Source organism: Marmota monax, unplaced genomic scaffold, assembly GCF_021218885.2.
Source record: "Marmota monax isolate L192 unplaced genomic scaffold, Marmota_monax_Labrador192_F-V1.1 WCK01_AAM20220418_F8-fsc00096, whole genome shotgun sequence".
NCBI classification, from domain to species: Eukaryota; Metazoa; Chordata; class Mammalia; order Rodentia; family Sciuridae; genus Marmota; species Marmota monax.
In genome coordinates this window covers 3,962,635-3,974,805 of record NW_026695236.1, presented here as the reverse complement: position 1 = coordinate 3,974,805, position 12,171 = coordinate 3,962,635, and the positions used below count along the sequence as shown (strand labels likewise).

The following is a 12,171-nucleotide window of genomic DNA, read 5'->3' as shown; positions in this document are numbered from 1 at the left end:
TGTTTTTTATAACCTCTATCTCCCTGTATAGTTGATCCTTTGCTTCCTGGATTTGTTTGCGTAATTCGTTGTCGAAGTGATCTTTCATTGTCTGATTTTGCTGTTTAATGTCTTCCTTGATACTCCAGATCATCTGAAGCATGTATATCCTGAATTCTTTATCTGACATTCCATCTGCTGCAGCTGTTACCTCTTCTAAAGTTGCGTTGACCTGCATTGCTTGTGGTCCTTTCTTTCCTTGTCTTTTCATACTGCTTGCGTATCTTTCCTGCAGGTGCGGGCGGCGGCTCTGCTCTCTCCTTATTCCAATTGGGGTGTCGTGGCTACCACGCCGGCAGGTCACTGGGCCTGTTCTGGGAGCTGGTGGCGGCTCTGTTCTGCCCCTACTCCAATTGGGGTGACGTGTCTGTCGTACCAGCAGGCCACTGGGCCTGTCCCGCTGGTCGGTCGCAGATCTGCCCACCTTTCGGGCACGGGTGGAGGCTCTGCTTTGCCCCTACTCCAATTGGGGTGTCGTGACTACCCCGCCTGCAGGATGCTGGGTCTGTTCCTGGCAAGGGAGGCGACTCTGCTCTGTCACTACTCCAATTAGGGTGGTGTTTGTACCCCGCCGGCAGGCTCCTCGGCCTGATCCGCCGGTCTGTTGTAGGTCTGCCTACCTTGAAGGCGCGGGCGGCGGATCTGCCCTGCCCCTCCTACCACGCCTGCGGACCCCTGGGCCTGATCTGCAGGTTGATCACTGGTCTGCTCACCCTGCGGGCACGGGTGGCGGTTCCGCTCCACCCCCACTCCAATTGGGGTCACGTGACCACCACACCGGCAGGGCCTGATCCGGGCGTGGGATAAGGATCTGCTCTGCCCCTACTCGAGTTGGGGTGACGTGTGTACCACACTGGCAGGCCACTGGGCCTGACCCGCCAGGCTGTCACAGGTCTGTTTACCTTGCAAGCGCGAAGGGCGGCTCTGCCCTGCCCCTCCTACCACGCCCATGTACTACTGGGTCGTGGGTCTGCCCACCTGGCGGGTGTGGGTGGCGGCTCCGCTCCGCCCCCTCTCCAATTGGGGTCACGCGGTCACCACGCTGGCGAGCCGCTGGGCCTGCTCCGGGGGCTGGCGGCGGCCCGGCTCCTTCCCTCTGGCTCGAGGACAAATTGAGGAGACTCGGGTGACTGAGCCTCACCCCCCTTACCAGGAGACCAACTGCTTATGTCACCGCTGGTATTGATGAAGATCTCTCCTCCACCGCTTTCTGCTGACATCAGATCTCTGCCATGTTGGTATCCTATGCGAATGGCAGCATTTCGTTCCCCTTGCCAGGCAACCCAAGCAATGGGTGAGTCCTGACCTGCCCTCAGCAGGACCCGGACCGAGACACAGTTTCCGCGGGCTCCTAGCCCCGGTCCAGGGAAGTTCCGGGAGCCGGAACTCGGCCGCTCCGTGCTCGGTGTAAGCTCCTATAAGTGTAAGCTCCAAGAAGCAGCCCCCGCGGGCTCAGTTCCGGGAGCCGGAATTCGGCCGCTTAGTGCTTGGTGTATGCTCTGATAGTAGCAGGGTCCAAGAAGCAGCCTCCGCGGGCTCCGCAGCCCTGAGCCAGGGCGGTTCCGGGACGGTTCCGGGAGCCGGAACTCGGCCGCTCTGTGCTCGGTGTAAGCTCCTATAAGTGTAAGCTCCAAGAAGCAGTCCCCGCGGGCTCAGTTCCGGGAGCTGGAATTCGGCTTCTTGGTGCTTCGTGTTTGCTCTGATATTAGCAGGGTCCAAGAAGCAGCCTCCGCAGGCTCCGCAGCCCGGAGCCAGGGCGGTTCCGGGACGGTTCCGGGAGCCGGAACTCGGCCGCCCCGCGCTCCGTGTTCACTCCGATAAGATCAGATTTTAAGAAGCCCCCAGGCGCTGAACCCTAGCAATCTGTCTGCAAGCCGCAGGCGAATTGCAGCCTGAAATTACCTGTTCTATGGCTGAATGAGCTGCGTTCAGTCAAAAAAAGGTGTGGTGACGTCAGTTTACCAACATGGTGGCTGCTGGCCTCCTCTGTGGTCTGACCGGTGTGGAGAACCGAGATGGACCGCTTCCTTCCCCGTCTCGAACCCCGAATTCAGCCCTGAGTGCGGTGCTTGCGCGTCTGGCAGAAACTGCAGCGCTGTAACCCTGCGTCTCTATCCCAGCGCGCCTTGCAGACTCTAGCCGCGGGGCGATTTGCTTAATAAGCAGTGTTACCCTCCATGCGACAAACCTCTCGCGTTTGAGTCCCCGTAGCCGATCCTCATGCGATGGAAATCCTTCCTCCAGGTTCCGGCGCACCCCACTATTGCTGGAAATTCCTAACAAGATATCCTTTAGCCGTCCTGACTTGTCATACTCCCACACAGTGAAGCAGCACACGGGGGTAATGCACTCCCCTCGCCGCCATCTTCCCTCTCCGATCGGGAATATACAATTAATGAGTAGTTTATAACGATAATGCCAACAATGTTAACCAAAGTTTCAAAGGCAATGATAAATCATGAGGTTGTACTTGTGTTTCATTGCAATTTAATTCCCACAAAATTCTTAAATAGACAAATTAATGACATCAGCATGTCTTCATTCAGTAATTAAAATCTTCCCCTCCCTGCTTCAGCTAGCCCCAATACCGTCTTACTCTGAATTATGTATTTGATAATTAGATGTTACAGATACTCATGAGAATGTACAGCTGAATTAAATATTTTCTGATGCTGTGTTCTTTTTTTTCCTTCTTCTTTTATTTATTTAATTATTTATTTTTTAAATACACGAAGACAATGATGCTGTGTTCTTGATAGCTTTTCTAAGAAGGCAGAGGTAAATTCCTTTAATAACCATGGCCTTCACAGGGTTGAGGAGTTTAGATCTTCATTTTCTTTGCTTCTACTCTCTGAAACTTAACGTATGAAGATATACTTTCCAGTACAAATCATAAATAAATTGATAATTTAGGGAAATAAATCAGGCCATGTCAACCTATATACAGCTGTTTAAAATTGTTTCTAACAAGGTAGTAGAAAGCAAATAAGCTCCTTCTTTGCATCATGTGACAACAGCAAGAAGATGGCTAGGATTAAACCCCTCATCATGAACTGAACTGACCAGAAAGAACCTTGATCTTAGGCTTGCAGCCTCCAGAACTATCAAATAGCAACAAATAGATAGCCGAGAGGGGCTGGGGTTGTGGCTTAGTGGTAGAGTGCTCACCTAGCATGCACGAGGAACTGGATTCGATCCTCAGCATCACATAAATGTAAAATAAAGATATTGTGTCCACCTAAAACTTAAGAATAAATATTAAGAAAAAAAAACATAGATAGCCGAGAATCCCCAAACACCCAGAAGGGTTTCTGGTTTTCATGATTATGACATTAATGAGTGTGTTAGAGATAACGGACTCCTTATAAAGACCCATGTTTGCCTCTTTGTCTGACTTCTGGCCCCCCGTGGCTTTCTCACAGGGGACTGTGTTCAGGACAAGCATATGGAGAGGCTGTCAATAACCCTGACAGTGGTGGGCAATGATTACAAGGATTACGGAGTAACTGTGACAAGATGACGTCAGGAATCTACTAGGATCTCAAGAGCATGGGCATGAAGTACTGCCAGACAAATCAGCAACCCATCTCTGGCAGGCTCGTTGGAAAGATGACAGTAGAGGAAATGATCAGTGACAAGCTGAAGGAGTTGAGGAAGGACCCAAGAGGCCATCTCCAAGACTGGCTGCACTGATCTCTTCCAATGCAACAAATGCAAGAAGAACTGCAATTCTAACCAGGCACAGATATGCAGTGCTGATTAACCCCTGATTACCTTTGTTTTATGCAATGAATGTGGCAAGCATTGAAAATTCTGCTAAAGAACTACCAACTAGAATTGCAGGGCACAAGGTGGGGAAGCAAAAAGAAGAAGCAGAAAACCATCTGAACTAGGGAAAAAATAAAGATGAAAGTGAAAAAAATTTTTACAGCAAATCATGTATATGATTGAGACATTCCAGTCATTCACCAGCTCTTTCAGACACACCAGAAGGAGTTAGTGGTCAAGTGAGGTCATTTTAGTCCTGACCACTTTCCCATTATGTTATTCCTTAACTAGTGGCAGGGTGGGAAATTCAAATGCCTACCACGAGTATAGTTAGCAGGCAAGAACTGAAGCAGACTGGAGTGTGATATGTGAAGTGAACTCTATGTCCTATCTACAGGGGTGAGCATCCTCAGTACCAGCTGATTTTACCTTGTCAGAATATAAGTAATCAGATGAGATAAAGGCACCAGGAAGGGACCTCCTCCATGATGGGACTGGGGCTTTATGAGAAGAGGAAGACAGACCAGAGCTGATACATGCTTGCTCTGTCTTACCATGTGATGTCCTCCATAATGTTATAATACAGCAAGAAGTCTCCCAAGATGCTGACTGAATACCGATGCTATGCTCTGAGACTTCCCAGCCTCCCTGACTATGTACCAAATAAAGTTCTATTTTTCATAAATTACCCAGTTTCAAATAGATTGTTAAAACAATGGAAAAAAGACATCCTCCTTTATCATTCATGGGCAAAGAGACATTGATTCTGAACAAGGATGTGTGCCCTCAGGATTTTCACAATAAAGTCACAAGAAACTATATAGTATCTTTTTCTCTCCTAGAATCATTAGAGGGAAAACTATGGAGCTTCTTAAGGCCTTCCTCTGCCTCACACAATATTCCTTATTTTATGCAAATGTACTGTCTGTGGATGATGTAGTTTTCATGAGTATGACATTTATGAGTGTTAAATAGTAGACTACTTATAAAGATATTAGCAAAATAATAATTATGGTCCTCCAAAACCTTAGATGTATTTTCACTGTAATTCATTTTGTGACATTGATACCTGTTTTACTGGAATTTGATTGAGGAAAAAAAAAAGAAATTGGTCATCAAGTTTCAACAAAATTTCTGTTGAAATACTACATTTTTCCTGTTGATGTTTTTTTTTTCTTTTAAATGATATGTGTAATTGAGTTACACAAGTATGTTGCAATTGTGTAGATTCTAAATACAGGTTGGAAGAAGATTCTTTCAAGGTCTTTTTATTATATGGATTAGTAAACCTGTGGCAGAGATCTCTGCCCAGAAACTCCAACCTATTAAAGTTGTTTCAGTTGGCCAAATTCTGTTCTCATTATAGATAAGTCTTCCAGTCTTTGTGATAACAAATTCCAAGAGCATGCATCTTTTAAATCTCCCAAAGGAGTCAATAGGAGGTAAGCATAAAGATAATATTGATTTCATTCATTCAGAAAAAAAAATTGAGTTTGAAGGTACTATGGATATCAAGAAGAAGCCGCCTACAAATACATATTACAAATGGATTCTGCCCACAAATATTAGCCTGGGGTAGGGGGTGACATAGCTAATTAACTGGGTTAAAACTAACATTTCTGTTCAGAACTCAATGTACAGCTATTTTGTGTTGTCAGTCCATGGATTTGGGAGTGTAAACCAGTCAGCATGGCATATGGTAAAGTTGGTGCTCTGATATGAACATTGAAATGCTTGGGACTTTTCCCTTATTGCTTGGAGCCATTACTCTTCCTTCTAGCAGTGGAGAGATTCTGGCAATACTTTTAGGATTTGGCCCCTAAGGGATTACCAATATTTTATTCATCAAATGGTAACTTAGCTCCACTGAAAATATTAACTGATAGGATTCTACCAGAGTGAAATGTAACTTGGAACATTAAGTGATTTAGCTTCTCTCCCACTTCCTGCTCCTGAGGAAATAATCAGAGACAAAGTAAACATGCACATGCAAGCATGTGAATACATATGAAAGATCAGAAACCACTTAAATCCAAACAATAGGGTGGGGTTAAATAATTTATGGTTATATTTATGATGTAATACTATGCAGCTGTTAAAATGATGTTAAAGGAAAACAAAGTATTTACCATGTATGGTTGTAAAAATTGCTTATAAATTGTGGCATTATCAGTTGTATTTTCCAAATATGTGTATATCATGACTATGTGTGCACAGAAAAAATGAGAATAGTCTATTTAAACATTAATAATGGTTATCTCAGTGCAGTAGAATTATAAGAGAATTTTCTTCTTTGTGCTTTTCATTTTTCCAAGTTATCTAAAACATACAAGTTTTACTTTAATAATTTGGAACAAATTTAATTTATGTGTAGATATCGTTTTTTTTTTTTTTTTTGTACCAGGGATTGAACCTAGGGGTGCTTAACCTCTAAGACACATCCTCAGCCACTTTTTAATATTTTATTTTGAAACAAAGTCCTGCTAAGTTGCTTAGGGCCTCGCTAAGCTGCTGAGCCTGGCTTTGAACTCGAAATCCTCCTGCCTCAGCTTTCCCAGCCCCTGGAAATACAGGTGTGTACCTCTGCACCTGACCCAAATTATATTTTTAAGAAGAAGAACCAAGAAGTGATTTAGCTCTTCCTATTTGTAGCTCTCATTTACAAAGAAGTTTCACCAAATTCCCCAAGGGTTAAAATGGAAAGCTACTTTAGTGATGTCAAATGTGCTAACTCAAAACATTACTCAAAGAACTTGTACATGGAGGCAAAGTAAAAAGTTACTTCCCACCCTGTCTGGGGCACACTCACCATAAGTTACAAGGAGACTTCAAAGACCTTTCCTTTTTGCTGTTTAATGGTTTTTAATTCTGCTATCTCTGGGGCCTCACAAGCAATCTTTCCAAGTATACCAGGAAGCAATGTTTTGAGTACCATCTTAGTTTGGGAGAGATGCAAGCAAAATAGGTACTACTATCTGAAGACAGAACAGCAGCATAACTCTTAAGAACACAGACTCTGTAGCCAAATAGATTCAAACAGACCTTAGAATTTTAACTCTGAAATATGGTAATTGTGTGATCTTGGACACATTACTTAACCTCTGTGTTTCAATTTCCTTTTTTAATAATTTTTTTGTAGTTATAGATAAAGCATGCCTTTATTTTGTTTGTTTATATTTATGTGGTGCTAAGGATCAAACCCAGTGCCTCACACATGCTAGGCAAGTGCTTCACCACTGAGCTACAGCCTCAGCCCTCAATTCCTTTTTTTAACATAAAAATATAAACATTTATTAATCATATGATCATATTATTACAGAAAGTCCCTAACCCTCAGCACTGTTTTAAATCATTTTCCTTTTTTTCTCTTATTTATATATGACAGTTAAATGCATTACAATTCTTATTATACATACAGAGCACAATGTTTCATATCTCTGGTTGTATACAAAGTATATTCACACCAATTCATGTCTTCATACATGTACTTTAAATAATAATGATCATCATGTTCCACTATCATTTCTAACCCCATACTCCCTCCTTCCCCGTCCAACTCCTCTGCCCTAACTAGAGTTCATCTATTCCTCCCAAGCTCCCTCTCCCTATCCCACTATGAATCAGCCTCCTTATATCAAAGAAAACATTTGGTATTTGTTTATTTGGGATTGGCTAACTTCACTTAGCATTATCTTCTCTAATTCCATCCATTTGCCTGCAAATGCCATGATTTTATTCTCTTTTATTGCTGAGTAATATTTCATTGTGTATATATGCCACATTTTTTTTATCCATTTATCCTATTGAAGGGCATCTAGGTTGGTCCCACAGTTTAGCTATTGTGAATTGTGCTGCTATAAACATTGATGTGGTGCTAATCTCTAGGGTATATAAAGAACTCAAAAGTTAAACACCCAAAAAACAAATAACCCAATCAATAAATGGGCAAAAGACCTGAACAGACACTTCTCAGATGATGATATGCAATCAATCAACAAATATATTCAAAAAATCATCATTAGCAATTAGAGAAATGCAAATCAAGACCATTCTAAGATTTAATCTCACTCCAGTCAGAATGGCAACTATTATGAAGACAAACAACAATAAATGTTGGCAAGGATGGGGAAAAAGGTATACTCATACACTGCTGGTGGGACTGCAAACTTGTGCAGCCAATATGGAAAGCAGTATGGAGATTGCTTGGAAAATTGGGAATGGAACCACATTTGACCCAGCTATCCCTCTCCTCGGTCTAAACCCAAAGGACTTAAAACAGCATACTACAGGGACTCAACCCTCAATTTCTTCATCTGTCAATTGGAACAAAATAATATCTACATATATTGTTTCTATGATGACTATAACTGGTAATGCATGTTAAATACTTAGCACACTGTCTTACATACATAGTAATAATACATGAAAGCTATTATATTACTATAATAAATAAAAAATAAAAGAGTATCTTGGGAGATCAAGAAAAGTCACAATAGTCCTGATTGAGAAGATGGAAGAAAGCTTCATGGAGAGAGAACATTTATTCCAAAATGAGGGAAAAGGCATTTCAGGTAATGGAAACCTCAGAGTACAGAGATGGGGACATTATAGAACATTTGTGTTGTATAGCTTCACAGAGCATCACATATATGAATTCTGTGTGAGACAAGAATATCAGGTAAATAAATTTAATTTCTCTGAACATGGTAGCATACAATTATAATCCTGGCAGTTCAGGAGACTGAGGTAGGATTGCAAATTCAAGGTCAGCCTCAGCATCTTAGTGAAACCTTACTTAAAAAAAAAAAGGATCTGGGGATGTAACTCAGTGGTAGAGTACCCCTAGGTTCAATCCTCAGAACCAAAATTTTAAAAGAAAGAAAAAGAATAAATTGATCATTGGATTAAAAAATCAGAACTTTTGCTATTAAGAGATACCATTAAGAAAAGATATCCACAGACTGGGACAAAACATTTTGTATATATTAGCCAAAGGATTTATATTGAGGATATATAAATAACTCCTATTAGCTGAAGGACTTGTATCTAGAATATATAAAGAACTCCTACAACTCAATAAAACAAAGGTAAAACATCAAATTTTTAAAAAGGGACTGAGCTGGGTATGGTAGCACATGCCAGCAATCCCAGAGGCGCCAGAGGCTGAGGCAGGGGGATTGTGAGTTGAAAGCCAGCCTCAGCAACTTAGTGAGACCCTGTCTTTAAATAAAAATTAAAAAAGGGCTGGGGTACATGGCTCAGTGGTTAAGTGCCCCTGGATTCAATCCCCAGTACCAAAAAGCAAAGATGGACTGAACACTCGGACAGACACTTCACCAAAGAAGATATATGTGATGTATATATGGAATGTTGAACATGTTAAGTGTTCAACATCATTTTATCAGAGAAATTCATCTTAAAACCATAGATACTATTATGCCAGATTCATAGGACCCCAATAGATCTCCAGGAGCTGAATCCGATGCAAGCACACAAGAGTCTTTATTGCAAGCTCAAGCCTGGACTCACAACGGTTCCCCACGCAGCGGTCCCAGGGAGTGAGTCCCAGTCCTTTGTTCATTGAGATTTTATAGGTTTTTGGGGGATACTCTATGCGTCACAACATCACACGCAAATTATTCCATACCGCGGGAAAGTCAAACAACTCTTAACATTGATTAGCACATTCAATGGTGGGAACAAGTTGGGTAGGGGTGATTGGTTAGTATAAGAGGGAGATTCCTTTGAACTGATTGGTTTAGGCAACGAGGGGTGTACGTGCTAAACTACATGGTTTCCCAACATGTTATCAACCACCATAAACTACTTGGGGGTCATCTGGCATTCCAGGTATTTTCCCTGTCTCATGCTGATTGGAGGTTGCTAGGGGGGTTGCTATGGGTCCTCACCTAGCTTAACTGAGTCAGGGACACCTGGTGCCTCAGACCTCTCCTGTTATTTACAGACAAACAACTCAGCAGGGTGGGTATGTGCTTAGTACTCTGTGGGTTTTTCCAAGGACAAGGGTCACGCCCCCTTCCTTGGACAGGCTTTGCTCTGAGGTAGAGGCTGGTTCTCAAAAATGGAGTCACATTAATTTCTCAATACTACTATGTAACCTCCAGTATAGCTAAAATTATAAGGACTGACAATATCATGGATTGAGGAGGGTGTAGTTCAACTGGAACTTTTAAACATTACTGGTGGCAATGAAAAATGGTACAACCATCTCGAAAATGGTTTGACAATTTGCTAGCTATATGATGCAGAATTCTGCTCCTGGGTATTTGCCTAAAGAAATGAAAGCACACTTCTACACAAATACTTATCCATAAATCACCATAGCATCTTTAGTCATAATAGCTCAAAACTATAAACAACCCTATTAGGCTGTGAGGCTCATTGGAGTGCTTGCAGCGGCTTGGCGGCACTGAGGGAAGATGGTGGGCCGGAACAGCGCCATCACCGCCTGCTTGTGTGGGGGTGCTCTTCATGGGCTACTGCATCTACTTCTACCGCAAAAGGCCCAGCGACCCCAACTTCAAGAACAGGCTTTGGGGGGCTGGGGATGTGGCTCAAGCGGTAGCGCGCTCGCATGGCATGCGTGCGGCCCGGGTTCGATCCTCAGCACCACATACAAACAAAGATGTTGTGTCCGCCAAGAAGTAAAAAGTAAATATTGAAATTCTCTCTTTAAAAAAAAAAGAATAGGCTTTGGGAACGAAGAAAGAAACAGAAGCTTGCCAAGGAGAGAGCTGGGCTTTCCAAGTTACCAGACCTTAAAGATGCTGAAGCTGTTCAGAAGTATTTTCCTTGAAGAAATACAACTCAATGAAGAGCTGCTAGCTCAGGTGAATATGAGAAAGGTGTGGACCATCTGACAAACGCAATTGCTGTTTGTGGACAGCCACAGCAGTTGCTGCAAGTGTTACAGCAAACTCTTCCATCACCAGTGTTCCAGATGCTTCTGACTAAGCTTCCAACAATTAGAGAATTGTGAGTGCTCAGGGCTTAGCTGAAGATGATGTGGAATGAGAAACAAACGTCAACATAATAAAATCTCAGATAAAAAAATGTTAAAAATTGTTAACTTGGAAGATGAGCAGCTCTGGGGGAATAAGGGCAAATGTTTTTGTTATAGACTATCCTACACTGAAGTCTACCAAAGTTATTGTTTGCTTTATGTAGATCCATTCATTTGTTTTATTTATTTTTCCCAGTGAAAAGTGTATTTTGAGAGAGCTTTTCATTTTGTAAATACACTATAAGTTACCGAAATATAACAGATTTTATGTATTCCTAAGATGTGCAGTTAAAGTGTATGCATGGCATAGGTTTCTTGGGCTAAAAAATAGCCAGTTCTCAGTTTTAAAAGTTAGGCAAAAAAGTGTGAAGAGTGCACATTTTTTAAGCTAATACATTTTACTATAAATCAGAAAATTGGATAGAAACTTTATTGTTTGTGAAAATGGAGCATTAAATCTTTGAGAGATCATTTCATCTCTGAAATGTGAAGTGTGCTACTGTGCTGTGTTAACTTTACCTCCTCCCTGTGTATCAGTTCTAAAATCTTTTATTTAAATCAGTGGGCTTCTGTGTTCTGGATATTATATCCTTATTTTAAGTATATGGGGTTGTAGATGGCACCAGGAGTTAGATCTGTGTGCACCTGGTATCGCCACATGAGCTTCGCCAGTTGGTGTCTGCTCACTTTCCTCATTCATAGAAGGAGAGACTGGTCTGCTGATCCTCAAGTGTCCCTTTCAGTTTGCAATTCACCTGAGTGTATTTGTGCAGCCAGGCCTTGCATTTTTTTTTTAATATTCTGAATTTTGCATGCTTGCCTGAATTAGTATTTCTAAATTGATCTTTTCTAAATGGTATGACTGTCTTCATTTTCACTGAGACTAAATAGTTTTGTCACTACTGTGTAAATTAATCTGAAACTTAACCTTTTAAGTAACTGAGATGATTTGCTTGTAAGATTATTCCTTTTTTGCTTTTATCTTCAGTGTACCTCCTTAATTCTTCAGCTTGATTGTCTTCTGCCGTGAATGAAGTGTGATCTTGTGACTAAAAATATGGGAAGACTGGGGCTGGTGGGACCTTTTATTTTCAAATAGTGGCATATTATCTGAGTTACAGACTCCATTTCAGAACTGAGAATAAATAAAGATCCTTGGTACTTAACGGCAAAAAACAACAACAACAACAACAAAACCCATTAACAGGTAGATTAGTAAATGCATCACAGTGCATCCATACAATGAAATATCATTCAGCAATATAAAGGAACAAACTAAGTATCTGTGCAGCAATATACATACAGCTTAAGAAGTACATACTGTGTTACTCTATTTGTAT

General features: G+C 41.9%; 1 pseudogene; it reads left to right on the top strand.

Annotated features, from left to right (window-relative positions):
• Positions 1–10,247: 10,247 nt before the first annotated feature.
• LOC124089312 (mitochondrial import receptor subunit TOM20 homolog) lies at positions 10,248–11,374 on the top strand (annotated as a pseudogene).
• The last annotated feature ends 797 nt before the right edge of the window (positions 11,375–12,171 follow it).